This window comes from Prionailurus bengalensis, chromosome A1 (assembly GCF_016509475.1).
Source record: "Prionailurus bengalensis isolate Pbe53 chromosome A1, Fcat_Pben_1.1_paternal_pri, whole genome shotgun sequence".
NCBI lineage: Eukaryota > Metazoa > Chordata > Mammalia > Carnivora > Felidae > Prionailurus > Prionailurus bengalensis.
In genome coordinates, this window is record NC_057343.1 from 2,661,070 (window position 1) to 2,685,233 (window position 24,164).

The following is a 24,164-nucleotide window of genomic DNA, read 5'->3' on the forward strand; positions in this document are numbered from 1 at the left end:
GGGCTGAAAATGCCCTCTGGGGCCCTGCCCAACCTTCATCTCCAGCTAGGGAGAGAGGGCATTTCTGCTTCTGGCTGCAGGTTCCAAAACCTGTCCTTTGCTTTTCCCAGCCCCCCACAAGGTGGACTTTCCAGGAGTGGCACAAGACCTCTGAGAAGGAGCGGTTGAATTGGGACAAGTAAACTTTAAGCGGAAGAAGCTGGAGCAGCTGTGATATCAGGAGAGTAAAAAGTGAGGTACAAATTTTCAAAAATTCTGCTGTTTTATGTAAGTATCAGAATTTGACAAGTGTGGGAAAAGTTACACATTCAAAAAACATGTTATTACGATATCATGCAGTGGAGTTTTCTTGCATGCAACTTCAGGTAAGGTTCCTGACAGCATTTGGGATAGGAAAACAAAGAGGTTTCCATTATGAGCGTTTCGGCTCGCATTTAACAGTAAAGGAGCTTCTTAGATTATTTTCTGTCCTGAGTATGTGTTCCCTTCTAAAAATAACTGTTTGTTCTTTTTCTATTCAGTCTACATGAGTTGTTTAATTAGATATGTACATCAAAGGAAATCTCTTTGGTATCATTGTACTATGTGGTGGACCCAATTAACTTAGATGAACCGAAATAGCACCTTTTTTGTATGAAGCACAATTGCAAAAATCATTAGTTAATATTAGTATTAGCAATAATATTCATATTAACAATACACAGGTTTATATTACTATATTTAGAAGGCCAACAATAGTCTTGGCATAGCAGATCTCTTTTAAACAAATTTTATGTTGTGACACTTCGTAAAGCACAAAGATGTATACTGGGATCAAAACCAGAGCAAATGGGTTCTTGGGACAGCAGCAGATACAGCCTGCAAAGATTCAGTCTACTCCCAGAATCCCCCCTTAAGACCTTAAGAGCTTAACCTTTTTCGGCCCCCTTTTCCACATCTTGACAGTCCTTAAGGTATCGTGTGGCCCTGAATGCCATGATTCTGTGAATTCTTGACTTAACTCAAAGTTTATGAGGTGGTATTGCCCACAGACTCATTCCTTTCCAGGTTAGCGGAGCTGGTAGAGGAGGAATGTCTGTTTGCTTGTCTTTCGCCTCTGCTAAACTGTAAGCTGCTTGAGGACAGGGTCTGTGCTTGCCCGGCATCATGTCTCAAGCATCCAACAGACAGGGCCTCCAAGAATAATGGTGGAATGAGTGAGTGGATCGCTTGTAATTGAGGGCAGGGGGGCCAGAAGCGACGTTGTGAGGAAAAGCCTCATGTGACAATGAGGGTGTGCTGCTGTTTCTGGCTAGAACATGCTCCTGCTTCTTTTCTTTTTTTTAAAGATGGACTTTTACTGGCTGGAGACTTAGATCCAAAGAGAATATTAATCTGAAAGTAACAAAGTGTGAGTTTTATAGGCTCTGGACCACTCCGGACCCAGCTGTTTCTTTTTAATGAGGATAGCTTTTTCATCACTCCCCCATTCTCTGGCAGAGGGGTTGGTGCATTCTGATATCCTCTTGGAAAGTGAAGGCCTTTCTTTGTTATTCTTTCCTCACTTTAGAAGACATTGAGTTTTATTTAAAGAGCTAAGTCTCCCGTAAGATTTTATTAGCAGCCTGAGCAGAGTCCTTATCATTCTCCGCTGAAATCTGTAAGCTAACAGTCCAGTTAAAGTGTTTGTGTGTCCATTGGCCTCTCTGGTTGTCCCAGTTCGTAATGTCTTCCTCTTCTGAATTTCTGTCATACTTGTGACGATGGTACCTCTCGTCAGCGGCTCACCACAGGCAAATCTGAGGTAGGTCCCATCCTTTTTGCAAGACCCAATCTGCTCCAGGGCAGACACTGGCTTTTCCATATGTCTTCTAGTGCTGTGCACTGCCCCTTTCACGCTGTCCTAACAGATACTTGCTGAGCTTGTGAACGAACACGCACGAGTGAACACTGTCTAGAAAATTTTAGAAATGGAGCTAGTCCCATTTCATTATTCCGGGCAAGTCATAGACTTTTAGAGGTGTCAGGAGTCTGAGCGCTTATATAATCCAAGTTCCCCATTTGATATTCTAGCTTTATTTCTTAGAACATCCTCCCTGTGCAGCATATTCTATGAGTTCAACACGACTTCAAAGATGTGAGAAATTTTCAATAGCACCAAGAGTTGTAGTTGCAAATGCTTTGTTTAGAAAGCAGAATGGGAGCCTACTTCTGTGGGATGGAAAGTAGCAGTCAAAGGCTTACTCAGTGTGGATCATTTTAAATATGGAGGGATCTGTACATCAATTCTGTAGTGGTGTGGTCTCTTTCCTCCTCTCCTTCAACTCCTCCGTTTAACATTTTGCTTTACTATTATTTGGTCTCCTGTGTCAAATAAAGCACCTTTTATATTTAGTACAATAGGCCCAGTGTCAAGTCTGTCTAGTCCAAAGTGCTGAACAAACATTAACCCATCCGACTCCCCTTGACCCCATATTGCACACCCTTGTTTAAACACTACAGTTGTTTTAGATAACCATTCTAGGCAGTAGCTAGGAAAATTATAGAAAGCACATGAGAGTTTAAATATGTTAGGGTGTGTTGTGTAGTGAAGTTTCCCCTGATGTTAAAGGTCTTAAATCCTGATTGTTTACAGTTCAAAAGTCTTCCGGAGGGATGATTAAGAACAAAATGCATGAAATAGGAAATGGCTGAATGCCTTTTAGGAGGTGAGGGCTTTTGATGATGGACTGTCTAAAATATTTCCAAATAGTGATATCCAAAGATTTTATTACCAAAGTAGAATTAAGCAACAAATTCTTGAGACTCTCCATAAATCAGAAGTTACCAGCCCCCCCCCCCAACAAAATAAAAATATCTGGCTGAGTTTTGGGGAGTGAAGATATTCATTTATCTAAATGGCATGTTGACTGCAGCTTGCTTTTGGGAGATTGTTTTTTTTCCTCTTCCATCTGAGATGTCTTAGCTCTTCCCTCATTTCTGCCTCTGGAATTTGTAACACACTGTAAAAGGTCCATTCCAATTCTATCACGAGGAATGGAATTCGAGGACTTCCCAGTCATTTCAGCTCTCTAAACTTAAAAAAAAAATCTCATAAAAGAAATACCGTATGCTATGATTAGGAGAATTTTTTGAAGATTCAAAAACTGTAATTGCAATGAAACTTTAACAGTTGCCCACAGTTCTTGTCTCTAATTTATGTACCACATTTAACAAGCCACTTCAGTTCTGAGGCTGTTTCCTTGTCTGTACAATGGAATGTATCTAATGAGCTTAAATGCTACGCTTCATCGTTAGGCAAGATTATGGCAACATATCACACCATTTTTGCTTTCTCTTTGCTGTGTGTGTGTGTGTGTGTGTGTGTGTGTGAGTATTTGCATATATCTTCTACCTAGAGGAGGGCAAGCATCGTCAATGTACTAATTGGCTTCAAATGTTTCTAATGAGCCAGAGGAGAGAAGATGCTGGAGCAGCATGAAGGTCCTCAGCTTGTCTCGTCCCTTAAGTGCAGCTGCATAGGACACCTAGGAAATTGATCCGAGGATGAACACAACAATCTGCACAACTTGAGCCACAGAACTCGGCAGGTATGCAGTGAAGAGAGGGGAACCGGGGGAGAGAAAAGCCGTGAAGGGTAGGGAGCTGCTTCTGTGGAGAGAAGACAGAGAAAGGGGGAGAGTGTGGTGTGTCAGGATGGGGCAAGCAAAGCACTCTTCCAAAAGTAGCTGGAGAGAAAGAGAGAGGAAGAGTGAAAACACTCGCAGGGGACTGAACAAGAAATCTGTTCTCCAAAACCATTGGTGGGAGGAAAGGAGAGGGTTTCAAGACCACTGGGATTCTGTAAACAGCGGAGTGCAGGGTCTGAAGTTTGGGAGCTCAGTGCCTGGCGGTGTTCTGGTGAGAAATTAAGGTGCATCCCCAGGTGCAGGGAGAGGGGCTCGAGGGGTCCATGTGCCACACGGGGAGAAGTGGCTCCCCTGCCTGAAGAACATTTGGTAGGGGCCATATGGCCTCCCCACAGGCAAGGGTCCCAGCGAGCCCCAGAAAGCTGTCACATTGCTGGTATTGGGACAAAGACTCCAGAGTGTGGTAAAATCTGGTGCTGGCTGTGTGTTGCGATTTGCCACAATCTCTGAACCTCTGCCATCTTGCAATCACATGAACGTTTTCTGGGGCAAGCCAGCACCCGGCCATTGCTCAGCAAGCCCCTACCCCAGAGTTGGCACAGGTCCAAGCCGCAGGGGTCTCTGAAGTGAGGGGTTTTGTCTGAGATAAAACTGAGATAAAACTCTGGAGGGAGCTTCTGCCTGACAAACAGACTTCTTGGAAAAGGACAGGGTGGGAGGTGGGGAGTGGACAGAGGCCTGAGACAAAGGAGGGGTGCTTGATAGCAGGTCGGTGAGAACACGGAGTTCCTATTCCAGAGATTAGGGAGCTGGGCAAAGCCATTGCCACCTGTCCCGAACACATGCCTGAGGGCACATGCACTCACCCGCCACATGGATCCACCCCAATAAGCCAAACAGCGCCACTTAGGGAAGAGCGGAGCTGTTACACCAAGTCCCTCCCAACTACACCCTCCAAGCAGATCTCCTAGAAGACAAGCACAAGTCTCTCCACCTGCTTAGTGTTTGGACATAGAGTGCTACATAGTTTCAGTTCTAGAGGAAACTGGATGAAACTTCATTTGGGTTTCATTACGTTTGCTGGTTCATTTATTAGCTTGGTTTTTTTGCTTCTGCTTTTGCTTGCATTGTTTTTCCCCCCTTTCTTTTCTTTTTCTTGGATACAGAAGAGAAAATTTTGTTTTTCTCTTCTTTTTTTTAAATTAAAAAAATTTTAATTACTTTTTTATTAAAAAACTTTTTTTATTTCTATTTCACTTTATTTCATTTTATTCTATTTTGCTATATACTTTTTCAATTTTAAAATGTTTTCTTACCTTCTCCCCCCCCCCCCCTTTCTGCTATTCTATCAAGCTTCTTTCAACAAGCACACCAAAACACACCTAGGACCTAGCTTCCTTTATTTGATTTTTCTTTTGTTTTTCATTTTTTCATTTTTATTTTATTAATTTTTTTCTTCCTCCAAGATGACAAAGCAAAGGAATTCATTCCCCCTCCCCCCCAAAAAAAGAACAGGAATAAATGACAGTCAGGGCCTTAATCAACACAGGTATAAGCAAGATGTCTGAACCAGGATTTAGAACCATGATAATAAGAATATTAGCTGGGGTTGAAAAGAGCATAGAAGCCCTTTCTGTGTAGATAAAAGAAGTAAAATCTAGTCAAGATGAAATTTAAAATGCTGAGATGTAATCTTGAATGGATGCCACAATGGCAAAGATGGACAAGCAGAACAGTGAATCAGTAATATGGAAGACAAAATCATGGAGAATAATGAAGCAGAAAAAAAAGAGGGAAACAAAGACAAAAGAGCACAATGAAAGACTTAGAGAACTGATTGACATATTAAAAAGGAATAACATCCAAATCATAGGCGTCCCAGAAGATGAAGAGACAGGAAAAGGGGCAGAAGGTTTATGTGAGCAAATTACAGTGGAAAACTTTCCTAATCTAGGGAATGACACAGGACCTCAAAATCCAAGCACAGAGAGCTACCATTAGACAACAAAAACCAACCATCAACAAGGCATATCACAGTCAAATTCACAAAATACACAGACAAGGAAAGAATAATGGAAGCAACAAAGGAAAAAAGTCCTTAATCTATAAGGGAAGACAGATCAGGTTTATAGTAGACCTATCCACAGAAACTTGGCAGGTCAGAAAGGAGTGTCAGGATATACTCAATGTGCTGAATCAGAAAAAATATTCAACCAAGAATTCTTTATCCAGCCAGGCTGCCATTCAAAATAGAAGGAGACATAAAGAGTTTTGCAGACAAACAAGAACCAAAGGAGTTTGTGACCACTAAAGCAGCCTTGCAAGAAATTTTAAAGGGGACTCTTTAAGTGGAGAAAAGACAAAACAAAACAAAAAAGATGAAAAGCAACAAAGACTAGAAAGGACCAGAGAACATCACCAGAAACACCAACTCTGCAGGCAACACAGTGGCTCTAAATTCATATCTTTCATTGCTCATTCTAAATGTCAATGGACTGAACGCTCCAGCCAAAAGACATAGGGTATAAGAATGGATAAGAAAACAAGACCCATATATATGCTGCTTACAAGAGACTAATTTTAGACCTAAAGACACCTGCAGATTGAAAGTAATGGGATGGAGAACCATCTATCATGCTAATAGTCATGAAAAGAAAGCTGGAGCAGCCATACTTATATATATCAGACAAACTTGATTTTAAAATAAAGACTGTAACAAGAGATGAAGAAGGGCATTATATCACAGTTAAGGGGTCTATCCACCGAAAATATCTAATAATTGTAAATATTTATGCCCCCAATATGAACACCCAAATATAAAAATCAATTCATCACAAACATAAAAAAACTTATTGATAATAATACCATAATAATATGGGACTTCAACACCCCACTTGCAACAATGTACAGACCATCTATGCAGAAAATCAACAAGGAAACAACGGCTTTGAATGACACACTGGACTGGATGGACTAAACAGGTGTATTCAGAACATTCCTCTTAAAGCAGTAGAATACACATTCTTCTCGAGTGCACATGGAACATTCTCCAGAGTAGATCACATACTGGGACACCAATCAGCCCTCAACAAGTACAAAAAGATTGAGATCACACCTTGCATATTTTCAGACCACAACATCATGAAACTAGAAATCAACCACAAGAAAAAATTTGGAAAGACCATGAATACTTGAGGATTAAAAGACATCCTACTAAAGAATGAATGGATTAACCAAAAAATTAAAGAGAAAATTAAAAAGTACATGGAAGCCAATGAAAATAAAAACACAACAGCCCAAAACCTCTGGGATGTAGCAAAGAGAGAAGTATATGGTAATCTAGGCCTTCCTAAAGAAGAAGTTTGTCTCAAATACACAACCTAACCTTACACCTAAAAGAGCTGGAAATAGAATAGCAAATAAAGCCAAAAACCAGCAGAAGGGAAATAATAAAGATTAGAGCAGAAATCAATGATATCAAACAACAACAACAACAGAACAGATCAATGAAACCAGGAGCTGGTTCTTGGAAAGAATTAACAAAATTGATAAACTCCTAGCCAGAGTGATCAAAAGAAAGAGGAAAGGACCCAAATAAATAAAATCACGAATTAAAGAGGGTTGATGGGGAGTGGGGGGCAGGGAAAGTGGGTGATGGGCATTGAGGAGGGCACCTGTTGGGATGAGCACTGGGTGTTGTATGGAAACCAATTTGACAATAAATTTCACAAATAATAATAATAATAAAAGAGGAGAGATCACAACCAACACCACAGAAATACAATAATAAGAGACTATCACGAAAAATTAAATGCCAGTGAACTGGGCAATCTGGAAGAAATGGACAAATTACTAGAATCATATAAACTATCAAAACTGAAACAGGAAGAAATAGAAAATTTGATCAGACAAATAATCAGGAAATAAATTCGGTCAATAATCAAAAATCTCCCAACAAACAAGAGTCCAGGGCTGGATGGCTTTCCTGGGGAATTCTACCAAATATTTAAAGAAGAGTCAACACCTACTCTTTTGAAGTGGTTCCAAAAAATAGAAATGGAAGGAAAACCTCCAGACTCATTCTTTGAGACTATCATTACTTTGATTCCAAAACCAGACAAAGACCCCACTAAAGAGGAAAACTACAGACCAATTTCCCTGATGAACATAAATGCAAAAATTCTCAACAAGATACTAGCAAACCGGATACATTAAAAGAATTATTCACAATGATCAAGGGCTGGTTCAATATCCACAAATCAATCAATGTGATACATCACATTGATAAAAGAAAGGATAAGAAACACATGACCTCTCAATAGATGCAGAGAAAGCATTTGTCAAAATACAGCATCCTTTCTTGATAAAAACCCTCAAGAAAGTGGGGATAGAAGGGTCATACCTCAAGATGATAAAAGCCATATATGAAAAACCCACCACTAATATCATCATCAATGGGGACAAACAGAGAGCTTTCCCCCTAAGGTCAGGAACACGACAAGTATGTCCAATTTCACCACTGTTATTCAGCATTGTGTTGGATGTCCTGGCCTCAACAGAAAACACAAAGAAATAAAAAGCATCCAAGTCTGCAAGAAGGAAGTTAAACATTCATTCTTCACAGATGACATGATACTCTATGTGGGAAACCCGAAACACTCCACCAACACTGTTGGAACTGATCCATGAATTCAGCAAAGTCGTGGGACATAAAATCAATGTACAGAAATTGGTTGCATTTCTATACACCAATAATGAAGCTGCAGAAAGAGAAATCAAGGAATCGATCCCATTTACAATTGCACCAAAAACCATAAAATACCTAGGAATAAACCTGACCAAAGAGGTGAAAAATATGCACACTGAAAACTATAGAAGACAGAAAAACATGGAAAAGCATCCCATGCTCATGGATTGGAAGAACAAATATTGTTAAAATGTCAATACTACCCAAAGTAATCCACACATTCAATGCAATCCCAATCAAAATTGCACCAGCATTCTTCTCAAAGCTAGAACAAACAATCCTAAACTTTGTATGGAACCAGAAAAGACCCTGAATAGACCAAGAAATCCCGAAAAAGAAAACCAAAGCAGGAGGCATCACAATTCTGGACTTCAAGCTGTATTACAAAGCTGTAACCATCAAGACAGTATGGTATTGGCACAAAAACAGACACATAGATCAACGGAGCAGAATAGACAACCCAGAAATGGACCCACAAATGTATGATCAACTAATATTTGACAAAGCAGGAAAGAATATCCAATGGGAAAAAGACAGCCTCTTCAGCAAATGGTGCTGGGAAAACTGGACAGCGACATGCAGAAGAATGAACCTGGACCACTGTCTTACACCATACACAAAAATAAACTCAAAATGGATGAAAGACCTACGTGTAAGACAGGAAACCATCAAAATCCTAGAGGAGAAAACAGGCAACTACCTCTTTGACCTCAGCCACAGAAACTTCTCACTTGACATATCTCTGGAGGCAAGGGAAACAAAGGCAAAAATGAACTATTGGGACCTCATCAAGATAAAAAACTTCTGCACAGTGAGGGAAACAATCAGCAAAACTAAAAGGCAACTGATGGAATTGGAGAAGATATTTGCAAATGACATATAGAATAAAGGGTTAGTATCCAAAATCTATAAAGAACTTATCAAACCCAACACCCCCCAAAAACAAAGAATCCAATGAAGAAATGGGCAAAAGACATGAATAGACACTTCTCCAAAGAAGACATCCATATGGCTAACAGACACATGAAAAGATGCTCAACATCCCTCATCACCAGGGAAATACAAATCAAAACCACAATGAGATACCATCTCACACCTGTCAGAATGGCTAAAATTAACAACTCAGGAAACAACAGATGTTGGCGAGAATGCAGAGGAAGAGGAACCCTTCTGCACTGCTGGTGGGAATGTAAACTTTCCAGTCACTCTGGAAAAACAGTTTGGGGGTTCCTCAAAATATTAAAAATTTAACTACCCTACGACCCAGCAATTGCACTACTAGGTATTTATCCAAAGGGTATGGGAGTGCTGTTTAGGAGGGGGACATGCACCCTAATGTTTATGGCAGCACTATTGACAATAGCCAAAGTATGGAAAGAGCCCAAATGTCCACTGACAGATGAATGGATAAGGAAGATGTGGTATGTATACACAATGGAATATTACTCGGTGGTTAGAAAGAATGAAATGTTGCCATTTTCAACAACACGGGTGGAACTAGAGGGTATTATGCTAAGCTAAATAAGTCAGAAAAAGACAAATGTCATATGACTTCACTCATATGAGGAATTTAAGATACAAAACAGATGAGCATAAGGGAAAGGAAGCAAAAATAACATAAAAACAGAGAGTGAGACAAACCATAAGAGGCTCTTAAATACAGAGAATAAACTGAGGGTTGTTGGAGGGGTGTTGGCTGGGGGATGAGCTAAATGGGCGAGGGGCATTAAGGAGGACACTTGTTGGGGTGAGCACTGGTGTTAATATGTAAGTGATGAAGCACTGAATTCTATTCCTGAAATCATTATTACACTATATGTCAACTAATTTGGATTTAAATTAAAAAAAAATAAAGTGAAATGAGTTTGAAAAAAAAGTCTCTTGTCTACTCAGCAAATGAGTATTTGCTGTTTAAATGACAGTTTAATGGGAAATCCTTTTAAAAAATGGACTCAGTGTTGTGATAGTTTCAAAACTAATGAATATTATAATTTTAGCTCCATTTTTGTCCAATACATAGAATGTAAAGGTATGATTGTCATCTAAGATAAATGGAAATTGCCACCCATATCTTTTGAATGGTCTCTTGTGGGTTCGATAAATATTTCAGCTCCTCATGGAAAGTGATGGAATCCTGGTACCAAGGGTCAAGGCTAACAATGTATCATGAGCTTTTCCTGTATTAGTGAGAAACTAGCGAAAGGCCCTAAGTAGTGAAGAGATTATTGTTGATGTCCAGTCTTCCATGCATTCCAAACTTCTAACTTCCATCTATCATTTTTCTATGACTTAAAAAATATTCAAATGTAACATTATTTCAAAAATTATTGTTTCGATGTTTGGGTACCAGTACCTTGCCTTGATATGTGTTCAGAGTGCTACTGAAATGTACTCATGGGTCATGGTGAAGGGCAACATAAAATAAAGCCACGGTGAGGACAGACATTCTTATAGACTAGCTGTACTGGATTGGAGACGAGCCATTAGATAATTGTGCACTTAGGCAGGTATTGTAAACTATTGGGCAGATATAGAGCATAGCTTAGCTCCTGGCCCATTCTTAGTTTCGTATCCATATAGCATTTTTCTACTTAGGAAGGTTGATAAGTCAAGGAATAATGCCAATATTTACAAAGTGCACACATGATCATATCTATATACAGAAATGTCTCTGAATGTTATAAATCTTCAAATGAGGGTTACACAAATTTGGAAGAACGGGTCTTCTGCCTGAGTGTGTTTTTTCACTGTGCAGTAGAGATGATTTGTTCTGCTTTTCCCTTTGTGTTGCAAGCAGGGTTTTCAAAGTTTTGTTCCAATCTTCATGCTTTTTCACTCCTTCAGAATAGGTTTTCTTATTTTTTTTGCATAACATTATAAAGTTGTAAAATCCCAATGGTGAAAATAAAATCATCGCTTGAAAGAAGTAAAAACTTCTCCCGATGAATGACTACGCTGGTAGAGAATGTGGAAAAACATTGTGTTCAGTTTCTAGTTTAGTTTAAAAAAAATCATTCTTTAACATGATGTCGTGCAGTTCTGCTACACACATAGGAATCTACTATGGACCAAATAATGTTTTTTTGAGATTAGCTACAGTAAAGGCCTTTTATAAAATTATTAAGAAGACTGACCTTAAGTGAATACCTCGTTTGTTAGGTGGGCAACAATCTTATTTCAGAATGTGAAAGTGAGTAAGAATTCCACTATATGGCAAGGTCACTGTTTCCGAATCTCTCAATTTAATATAATTTGAGGCCGATGAGAATGTAACCTCTAAAGTAACATGTGACATATTAGAATGTAGTTAAGTGCATTAAATCAGAAGAGTGTTTTAGCATATTTATGGAATTGCTTGCTCCCTAGTAAAGTCAGTATCTCAGAGATTTGCCTTGAATTTTATTTTGTATTTTCACATGTTATGAAGTAGCTTAGTAAAGTTTGAGAAGAAAAAGTTAATTTAGTTATAAAGTTACGCCAAGATGGAAAACATACTTTGATTCAATATGAAAAATAGCCAAAATCCTTTTTAGTGTGTTTGCATAGCAAAAATAGCTGGTGCTATGAGTTTCATTTTTGCCAAAATTGTGACATTCATCAAGGAAGAAAATGGGGCATATGAACCATTTATGTGCATGAATTTTTGCTCCAAATTGTGAGGTAGTTTGGTGAAGGCCACTAGGGATTTTTCTTCCTCCAGCCGAGATTTTCAATTCTCTTGGTGCTGTGTTCTACAAAAAAATGACTCTTTAACATGACTGTCTTGAATTTGGAGAAGTTGAGATCTTTTGGCTTTGGATGCTGATTATTTTTTTTTCTCTTTTTATCTGTAGTGGATTTATTTAGATACTGTGTTTATCATGTTGATTTTAGACTTTTTTTCTGTGCCTTTTATGGGAAAGTCAATCTCTACAGTTATGTCAACAAACCACATGGTTTATGGAATAAAGATATTTTCCTGTTCTTATTTGCTAGTTGATTTCTAATGATTTCTGAAGAGCCATGAAATGATTATTAATGCAACCTGTAATATACTAAATTAAGTACATATTTTCAAGAAGCCGTGTCTTAAGGAGTATGGTGACTTTGTCTGGCCCCCTTTCGACCCTTGGGATTTGCCAGCAATTTTCAACAGTGTCCTCCTGGCTCGGGAATCTCTCTTAATAATGCTTACACACATTCTTTAACTCAGGATTTTATAATGATGACAAAAACCACACTATGACCAAGAACCGTATACTGTTTATAAACATTTCTCTCCAGTGTACAGACAATCATAAAAACTACATCTGCAAATGGTGGGCACGAGAGTCAACATTGAGACCATTCTTTTTAAGGAATTTGTGAACTCTTAGTCAAGAAGCTGTTCTTGCCCTGGGCTTTCTCAGATGGTCTCTTCTTTCTACATTTGTTAAAGTCTTTCCTGTCCCCTACTTTTTCCATCCCACCTCTTCGGCATTGGGATGGTCAGCCCCTTGTGTTCGGGCAGTTCTTAAACATTTGCCAAATGCCTGGTAGGTGTCAGGTGCCGTGTGAGGCTGGAAGTGGCGGATGGAACAGGGTCCCCGTCCTCCAGAAGCTCCAGCTGGTGGGAGCAGATACCTGGGGATCCTCTAACTGCACGGTGGTGACATTGCCACCACAGGGTTGAACGTGGAGATCGCGGAACAGAGATAAGTGAGGGAGTTGGGGTGTTGGGGAGCTATTACAGCAAGCCAAGAAAATCCTACCCACAAGAGGGAGGCTGTAATGGTGGTTTTCAGCTTTACATCATATTGGAAGAAGTCCGTGCTTTTGAGTTTGTAAACTGAGACATAAATGATAGCTTTGTCAAATAACTCATAAAAAGAACTAAAGCTAACAAATATAAACTAATATTCTAGGGGGATGCATGCTAGGGTAACAATTATTACCAGTTTACCGCACTTTGTCTTTGCGACCCTATAACTACTTCGTAAAACCATCGCTTCTGCGGTATCTTTAGAAGGCCATTTCTAAATAGCCTAAATAGAGGCTGCTTGCCTCTAAAACCAACTTTTCACTGATGTATGTACTTTAAATGCTTTAAATTTAGGATATTTCTGAAAGCATTTAAACCACAAGGATTAAATCAAAATAGGGAAGTTGCTTCCCGCTCGTGTCATTGGGCAACCTCTCAAAGAAAGCCCATAAGGCCCAACTATTTGTAAGCAGATTTTTTTTTTTTTTTAAGGTGTAGATGAGTAGTTTGAGTGTATGTGAGTAGATAAGAGGACAAGGCTACCACAATTACTGCGTTATCTTAAGAGTGACTACCAGGTGATAACTTTAGAATCTTTAAGCTCCTTTTCTGGCTTATGAGCTGATTGGGAAGTTATACTGGTTGCTTATTCCTTTGTTTTTCAGGTCTAAAAAAACAAACCAAGCCAAAACAGAACAGAACACAACAGAATCCCCAGTCCCCACATCCAGCCCTGACTTTGGATGGAAAAAGAAAAACAAAACTCTTCCCCATCATGTTTCCCAGATACGGTTGGTTTTTGCCTGAATGTCTGCCTGTGGTCCCAGAGGATCTTCAGTTCAGTATTTTGAAAACATACATGTTAAACGTTTGTGCCAAAATGGATTTGAACAATGTGGACTGGTGTGAAAATACCCACAATTCCCTCATCTGTATTAGCTTACAACCACCTAATTCTTCTATTGTTTTTGTCGATTCTTTACCATTACGCCACTGCGTTTTGGCCACACAAAGTGTGCCGGTCTTTAGATGGTTGTTGTGTTAGACACTCTCATCTCTTGCGTTGCTTTGGAAGAATATTTTCTAATTTCTATGGAGCCGCTTATAGAGTTCCACATCTTTCTGTCCCAATAGAGAGGGCTTTATAGCTTCATTGCAGTATTTCATACCCATCTATTTTATTTGGTGTGTTATTGAACTTAAAAAAAAATGCTCCTAGTTTCTGCTGTCACTGGTTTTAGCTATTTGGATCAAATCCTATTCTGATCTTTCTGATCTCCTGGTTGATTTTTTTCCATGAGGGTCACAACACATAAGCCTCATAAATGGCCCTTACCAGAATATAATCCAGTGTTTTTAGGTAATTGTAAGTGTTTTTCACCTTTAAATGATTAATGGGGAAACACATATGAGATTTCACTTCTTGAAAACACTGACTTTGATTAACAGCTAACGTTTATTCAGTCTGTTGGTTGTTAACTCTGAATGGAACAACTACAGACCCAACATCTGATAGTTTTTCAAATTCAGAAAAGGAAATAAAAGCAAATTAAACTAACTGAATGCCTAGCGACGAACAGATTTTATCCAAGTAACCAGGTAGATATGCAGAAGCCGAATTCGGGAAGGACACAGTCTGGGGACAGCTGTGTCAGAGTGCGGGGCTGCTGGCTACAGTCATTGGTGGTGACAGAGCTTGCGGCTCAGCCCTCCCTGCTTGCTGCCTCAGTGACTGTGGCCACATCACATAAATCTGCCTGTGTCCTTTGCTGTCAAATGGGAAAAATAGTCCTTCATGTGAGGATTCGATGAGGTGGCATTTGGATGCTGACACATGCCTGGCAGAAGGAATCTGTCCTCCCCTGAGATGGCACAGCCCTGAATTGTTTCTCTTTGGGAGCTCTCACTACTTTTTTACCACAAGGTAAAAAAGTACCTTTCGTATTCAATGTTCAATATTCAATATTCAATATTCAATATGCCTTCTACTTTTCCTAGTAGAGAATCTGTCCTGTGACTATTCGTTGAGTGACTATATGAATGAGTTATTACATGTAAGTGTTGTTTAAATATTTTAACTCTTCCTGGTAGGAATTTTAAGATTTGATGTCTGATACAGGCTGACTTAGATGTATGATCTGGACACAGAAGTATATTGTATCATAGATCTGAACAGCATGAATTAGCTGGGCACAATCTTGAAAGGCTGCAGATACGAGCTTTGTGTTGTCTCAAACCTAGAATCCCAGCAAATCTTAAAATAACCAATGAGCGTGATGCCCCCAATGGAGTTCCCAACTACTATGGAAGGAATCCATCAAGGGCCTGAAGTCTTGGTAAGGTGGATTTGATTTCCCTACCAGTGAGTGATAGAGAAAGCCCCTTTTTTTTTTCATAATATTAAATCATTACAGGTTCAACCACTTTAAAATCTTATTCTGCTCTTTGAAATTTTTAGGCTAGGCTATTGCCAGGCAACCGGCAGATTTGTCCCTGAATCTACTAGAGGTTCAAAGAACCATCTTTTGTTGGACTTCAGTCTCGAAGGAGACCCATGTGAACCGTATCAATTTGTGTTCCCCACTGAAGGCTTTGGGAACCTTAAGGGACACATGCAGTCATGATCATTGTTCCTGCTCCCGGGAACACATTACATGTTTGGATATCTGTCACTTGACTACATCTTCATCATAGTGTTTCCAATCACAGATTTACCTCTGTGAGTAACATTTTTATCTTATTTACATGAATGTTAATTATTAGCTTTGTGTAGTGAGGGGCAACTCATATTAAAATGAATGTAATCCTGACTCTGATGTCAACTATATCTCATTGCTGTTTTTTTCTTTTTTTTTTTTTTTAGCAGAGGTAACTACTCTGATACGCTCCCAGATAATTTCCTCCATATAATTCAAAGTCGTCTCGGAGATGTACAAAACAAGACAGTTTCCACGCTTCTCCCTTTGCAATCACTTTCTGTCCAATGATAATAGTCTATTTTAGCTTCTCATTATTTTCCTGAATTTATACTAAGGGCTAGTAAGTCACTGTTTAAAATGAAGATCAAGGATTTAAAAAAATCATTAATTATTAATTATTATTATTATTAGAGTATACCTTAAATGCCGTGGAGAAGGTATTTCTGAACACTGAAAGAAAATGAATTCATTACAACTGCTGTGTGGGAGGGAAAGATTAGCATCTTACCCTTTTAGGCTGGATCCCACTTTTGCCAACACTTGGCAATGAGCATCTGGCCTGCTGTGGAGAAGGCCAAATCTGGGCCGTCTTGGGATGCTTTCTTGGGGCTACTGATTTCAAGGCTGGGGTGATTTGGGCCATCCTAACAGTTCCACAACTCTCTAGCTGGTACTACCCTTCAGGAGAGGACACTTTTAAAATACAGGTCCATGCAAACATTTTACCCAGCAACACTCGACTTCTGGGTTAAGTTGCAAGGGGACCATTTTTTGCTGCAGGTATGATGCAGAAGAAAAAAATCCAAAGTTATATTGAGGCTTAATTGAATCTAAATGCGTCAGCTAGGCAAGTGAGGAGAACTGCTCCCATGATATATGGAGAGGAATTTGGGGGTGTGTGGAGATGACTTGGTTGGTGGGGACATTAACTGTGTCTACTTAAGCTTTATTTTTATTTTGTTTCCATTTTCAAACCAAGAAAAAAAATGAAGAGAAGTTAGTAATGGAAAGTAGCTTCAAGTTCCCAGAAATGAACTGCATTTTTAATATTCTTTCTCTATTTTTTGGTCACAAACTTTTTTTTTTTTTGTGATCAAATGAAAATGAGTGGTGTAGTTCATTAGCTCAGCCAGTAGAGGGGAATGACGCCTCTAACCGCTCATTACCATGTGCAACTACTTCTCCAAATCACTTTCTTGTGCTCCAGTGTGGTAATAGTGCAGCTTTGTGAATATGTGATCTCAAGAGAGCCCAGGGCTAGTGATATATGGTGAGGTGACCTTCAGTTTCTAGACTGTGCTCCTATAACTTCCCTCTTTTCGTGGCTGCCTCTGACTTCTGTCTCTACTTCTGTGTCTCTGTCGCTGCATTCTTGTCCTTCTTTCTCTGTCTTCACCTCTTGGTAAATTCTTGGTATGTCTGGTACTGACCCTCTCTGTGCCCATTAAACCTAGAAAATTCCTAGGTACTTCTTTTTTCTAGAAAACTGATTTTCATCAGGACTTTGTTCACAGATGAAAAATACTAGAGTAAGTATTGTCATTTAGTAAACCACCTATTGACCTCAGATGGTTATTTGTATTTAAGTCCAGAATTTGTATTTAGTCCACAGTTTTCTAGACAGTGAAGACCAGACTCCCTCAAGTTTGTAGAATTTATCTATCACTTATACCATTTGTGCCACTGTCCTGACTTTAAAGTTCAACACATTTGTGGGAGACAAGTCTCTAGAGTGTGAAATCTTGCATCGTATTTCTAATATTCTGACATTGCTTCTACTTTTCATGAAGGTGTGTGTTTGAATGAGCGTTTTGATTTTGACTTTACTGAGGGAAAGTTCTTTTCCATTATTAGGCTATTACGGTGTTGAATAGGTCCTCATTGGGCTGAATATTTGCTCAAAGTACATTCTCCTAGGGTCAGATTGAGGAGAAATTGTGAATTATAGCCTCCAATAAAATTTGGCACTGGATTCCATCTTTTACTTAACCCACCTACATGGAAGTTTGGATTAGTATTTAATAAAAATCGGTTTGGACGATATAGATCCTCCCTCCAATCAACTAGTTTATTGAGACAACAAGCAAGCATGTACCATTCAGTTGGTAGATAATGGTATAAATCATTTCTATTTTTAAAAAACTAGTCACCAAGAATCCTACACCTCTATAGACAATTTCAATTGGTCAAATAGTGTCCAACTGGGATTTATCCCTGGGATGTAAGGTTGTGCAATTAATGAATGTGATACACCATATCAAGAGAATGAAAGATGAAAACCATGTAATTATCTCAATAGATGCAGAAAAAGCATTTGGAAAAGTTCAACATCCATTCATGATTAAAAACTCTCAAAAAACAGGCATAAAATGAAATTTCCTCAACCTAATAAAAGCCATTCATGAAAAGCCTACAGCTAACATCAAAATCAATGGGGAAAAATTAGAGCTTTCCTGTAGGATTTGGTACAAGACAAGGATGCCCACTCTCACCACTTCTTTTTAACATAGGATTGGAAATACCATAAGAACAATCAGAAAACAAAAGAAGGCATGTGAGTTGGAAAGGAAGAAGTAAAATTATTTGTTTGCAGATGATATGATTCTATGTGTAGAAAATCCTAAAGATTCCACAGAAAAACTGTTAGAACTAATAAATGAATTTAGTAAAGTTATGGGATGCAAAATCAACATACAAAAATTAGTTGCATTTCTTTACATCAGCAAAGATCTATCTGAGGAGGAAATCAGGAAAGTGATCCTATTTATGATAGCATTAAAATATGAAGCAAGCAAACTTTAAAAAAATAAAATAAACCCATGGCTGAGAAGACAAAAAAAAAAAAGATAAAATACTTAGGGATAAATTAAATCAGGAGGTCTACACTGAACAGTCTACACTGAAGACTATAAGACATTAGTGAAAGAAATTAAAGGAGACAAAAATAAATGGAAATATAGCCTATGTTCATGGATTGGAAGAGTTAGTATTGTTAAAAGGTTCATAACACTCCATGTATGTGTACATATACAGTGGAACAGAATAGAGACCCCAGAAATAAGTCCAAGCATACATGATTAAGCAGTTTTAGATAAGGGCACTAGGTGAACACAATGAGGAAAGGAAATCCCCGCAATAAATGGTGCTGGGAAGACTGGATATCCATATGCAAAAGAATGAGATCAGAAGCTTATCTTTCACCATGCACAAAAATCAACTCAAAATGGATTAAAGACTTAAACATAAGACCTAGAACCACAAAACTCATAGTAGAAAATAAGGAAAAAGCTACTTGACATTGGTTGTGGCAATGAATTTTTTTTAGCCACTTATTTATTTATTTATTTATTTAGTGCACAAGCAGGAGAGGGGCAGAAAGTGGGGAGAGAGAGAGAATCTCAAGCAGGCTCCATGCTGTCAGCTTGGAGCCATAGGACTAGATCCCACAAACTGAACCTTGAGATCATGACTTGAGTCCAAAATCAAGAGTGGTAGGCTGAACTGACTGAGCCACCCAGATGCCCCACAATGACTTTTTTTAAGGTACAATACCAAAGCATGGGCAACAAAAGCAAAAACAAACAAGTGAGACTACATCAAAGGCATGTCCATCAATGGATGAATGGATGAATAAAATGTGAGCTATATATACATACAATGGACTGCCCCTCAACTTCATAAAAAGAGATTCTGCAATTTGCAACCACATAGATGAACCTGGAGAACACTATGCTAAGTGAAATAAGCCAGACCCCGCAGAAAGAAATAAAACTGCATGATCTCACTGATGTGTGGCAATGCTGAAAATATAGAAGCAGAGATAGTATGGTGGTTACCAGAAGTGGGGAGATGGAAGAAATGGGGGATGTTGGTCAAGGGTACAAAGTTGCAGTTAAAAAAGATGAATGTCCAGAGATTTAGAGTACAACATGAGTATAGTTAATACTGTTGTCTTGAGTACTGGAACTTTGCTAAGAGAGTAGATTTCAGGTGCTTTCAATCATCCATAGTAAATGGTAACTATTCGAGGAGAAGGTATGTTAATTAGCTTGACTATAATGATTTTTTATCATGTATATGTACATTAAGCCAACATGTCATTCACCTTAAAAATAGACCACTTCTGGGGCACCTGGGTGGTTCAGTCGGTTAAGCATCCGACCCTTGGTTTTGGCTCAGGTCGTGATCGCATGGTTCGTGGGATCGAGCCCCGTGTCAGGCTCCACACTGACCACACGGAGGATGCTTGGGATTCTCTCTTTTCCTCTCTCTCTGCCCCTCCCCTGCTCACGCACACACACACACACACTCTCAAAATAAATAAATAAACTTAAAAAAAGACACCTTTTATTAAAAAAATAAAATAAAAGTTTAGAAAGAGGGGTCAAATGTAATAAATAGAAGAGTACATGAAGATTTGGTTTACAGCAAACTTCGTTTAAAATGTCATGGCACAGTCTTACATTATGTTTAGGGTCATGGTGCGGGAAGTCAGTCTGGGAAAGGTGAGGAAGCTCATCACACTGAGTTATTATGGATTACACCACAGAAAGGGAAAGGACAGCCACTCTGCCATGTGGCTGCTATGGGCCAACACCATGTGAGAAGTGTTGCAAATGCCACCTTGTGCTATACGTGTTAGAGTGTGGAACCCTCAGGGAGGCTGGGGGCGGGGTGGTGGGCAGGGGTAGGCAGGGCCACCATTATTACACAAATGAGAAAACTAAGGCTGAGAAGGGCTAGGTCACTTTTCTTTTGTTGGGCTGCTGGTCAATGACAGAGCCAAGATGCATACCCACCTTGGTCTGAAACCTGAGCTATTCACTTCCTTCTCCACACCAGGCTGCCTCCCAGACCCTATCAGGTAATTCTTGTGATCCCTGCATGGCTGTGTGCGTGGCATTGTTCGTCTGAATAGACTGTTCTTTTTGAACTTTCCTCTCTGAGCAATGTTCTTTTCTCGCACGTCTTAAATCATTTTGTTCTATTTACAAATTCCGAGATGGAGGCAATCTTGAATAAGAATCGCAAGTGAAATTAGTTTTCATTTTCTGCTTTGAAAGAGGAGGTGGATTCTTTCACCGCGAGATCATATCCAGGGCGTTCAGTGGTAAGACCGGGCCAAGGTTCTTCAAGTTACCAGGGGTCCCGGTGTGCTCCAGGAATCAAAGCACGCTGAGAATTGCAGGGTGTGGGGGAGAAGTACACGTAAAAGGGCTACCAAATCAGATAGACGAGACCTCCTACAATTATCTGGGTGGGTCCAGGTTTGAGGACTCCTGCTTGGCAAGGTAGAGTAAAAAATGTGTTTATTAAGAAACGAGCTGTGGAGCATAAATGGATGTTGAAATAGACCAGAACCAGGCCCACCAGCAGATAGCCATAAAAATTAAGGTTACAAAACAGAACACACACTTTGCCCTGCTCCTCTGTCTCTGAACTCGGGGTCAGGCCCTGGCCTGAACCTCTTTTCCCAGCTGGTGTTTGCTTCATTCCAAGCAGGCTTCCTAGGTTTCTCTTCCCAGTCGAGGCTAAGCCAAGGTGTCATTTCTCACCATCTCTTTTAGAATATTTATTTCACGTTATTTGTGTGTGGGATGGCTGCCTTTGAGTTTTTCTAGACAAGATACAGACCCCTTTTTGACGTCCTTGACTTGCTGGGAGGAGGACCTAGGAGAGCAGTTGGGAGGTGGGGACAGAGCAGGGAAAGGGTTAGGATCGCCTGAATGCTAACTGCAACTCTGATCCGGGAGACCTCAAGAAGATGTTGCTCCAACCCCATACACCTCACCTCTTCCTCCCACAGATAATTAATGAAACTTTTTGAAGGGTGCCTTCACTCCAGCTCCATCCAAACAAGAAGAATGAATATTTGCTTGTTCTCTGCACGGAGAAGCACTTCACTCAATCCAGACGAGAAGAAATAGCTAAGCATTCGGTGCGATAGGACCCCCGGATCACGTACCGTGGATGCAGGGCAAAGGCTCCTGACAGACAAGGGTCATTTTGCGGACGCAGTTCATGCCTGGCTTTGCCAAAATTAGTCATGGCTCCTACAAGTTTCCACTCTTGCGGGGTCTTTGTGCGTGCATGCCAAAAGGGTAGTTTGAATTTTAAGTATTCTGTTTGCACATCAAGATGATTCAAGCTAAATTTCCCCACTTCTGTCATTTTCTATGGCATGTCGAATGTCATGGAGTTTTTCATGCTTCCCATCGTAATACGTACAGAACCTCAAATGTGGTAACGCCATTAAGTCCTTAAGGTTTTATAAGATAGAGATAATTATGGAGGAATTAATTGTTAATGAAAGAATTAAAGTTCATGAGGCCTTCTTCATGATAGTAGATGGCACTTAGGGTGTTGAATAGACTACTTTATACTGTAAAGGTGTCACCTGGGTGTGAAGTCTTTTTCAACCAGCAATATTAACTTATGGGTATGGAATGAAACACAGAGGCATCCTCCATATACAACAATTCATTATTATCAGTGGCCCTTCAAAGGACTCTCCACAAATTCAAGGTCAGAGTTAGTCCTGGAGAAGCCAGGTAGAAATCAAGGGAAACGAAGACAAGTAAGTATGAACTTTGTTTTCTGTACTTGTGAATATTTAGGCAAGGTAAATACAGGAGGTCGTGCAATTTAGCCCCAATTTGCTGTTCTACCTTTTTAGCAGAAAAAGCGAGAAGAGGAGGAGGAATAATAATTTTCCTCTATTTTTTTTTATGGCAGCTATAAATGTCTTCATAAATAGGGCACCTGTTCAAAGGAATTTTTTCTTGTATGTAATGCTAGAGTGATTAAGCCAATGGAAAAATCTAGGAAGAATGAAAGTCCAAGATTTGATACTTTCTGGGGAGGAGGTTGAACAGGCAGTGAGTGATCTTTTTAATTTTAATCCCTTGCAATTTTGCCATTCACCAAAAATCCTTTTCTAGTAATGAGAAACACATTAGGAAAAAGATGTGATGTTTAGTCTGCTTGCTGATATTTGGTCCCAAACGGTCCAGCACTTATGGAAACTTTAACAAAATATCTGTCACAACTGATCTCTGTGTATGTGCCTCAGTGATGCTTCTTAGTGCAGTAAAGGCCTAGATGTTTACCAGGGCCTTAGTTTTCTTGGGAGTGAAATTCAATGGGAAAGGAAATTGGAGTTTCTAAGTTTATATTGGGACATACACCCCTTGTACTGATTGAGGTCCATGATTTGGAGAAGCACGCAAAGACCCTTTCATATTCAGAATTTGGAAAAACATGTTGCTGTTTTTAAACTAGTTAGTTATTTCCTTTCCTCTCTCTCTCCCTGGCCCTTCTCTTCAACATTTCATTGCTTCCTTTCCATCCTCTTTCCTCCCATCCATCCATCCATCCATCCAAAGTAATGGGATCTATATAACTGCTTAAGTTACTTTTTACTTAGTTTAGCTGGTAGAAAGCTTTGAATTAAGTTCTAGGCTTAATTTCTGTCATAAAAATGGAAATTATAAACTAACATTTATTGAGCCCTTACTAGGTCTCTGTTGAGGTGCTAAGTAAACACTTGACATAATCCTTTCATTTAATCCTTATAACTGCCCTACAGAGTAGCTACCGATAGAATCCTTATTTCCCAGATGAGAACGCTGGGGTTCACCGAGGCACTTGGCTTGTGTAGGTGACAGCTAGTTGGTGGTGGACCCTTGTTCAAATCCAGGCAGTTCATCCCAGATCCTATACTTACAACATTCCACGAGACTGTCACCTGCTACCTGTTCTAGCCCAGGTCTTCTGTTACAATATCTTCGTTTTGTAGGCTGGTTCTTTTATTCTTATTTAATAAGCGAATTTTAAAGCCTCATTTGTTGTAAAGTGCTTCAAAGCAGCTTTAAAATCAGCTGTGATATAAATAATTAAGAGAAATAGAATAACTATTATTGACACATAAATTTAACGTTTACCTCACCTGGCTGGTATACCCTCTCTCTTTTTTAGTCTTTCAGGTACTGTCTCCTTTTCTTAGTATGAATTTCTACATGGAGCTCCTTCCTACTTCTCTATGATAAAGCTTTATCATTAAAAATGATTTTTTAATGAAATGATCATGAAATGTGAATGTTTTAAAAGATACCTATGTAACCATTTCTCAGATGGTAGATGTGAATATATATACATAGTGTAAGGTCATACCTATGTATGTACACACACACACACATACACACACACACGCACACACACACTCACACACCTGTATGTTTCAGATTTATCATTAAAAATAGGGGCGCCTGGGTGGCGCAGTCGGTTAAGCGTCCGACTTCAGCCAGGTCACGATCTTGCGGCCCGTGAGTTCGAGCCCCGCGTCAGGCTCTGGGCTGATGGCTCAGAGCCTGGAGCCTGTTTCCGATTCT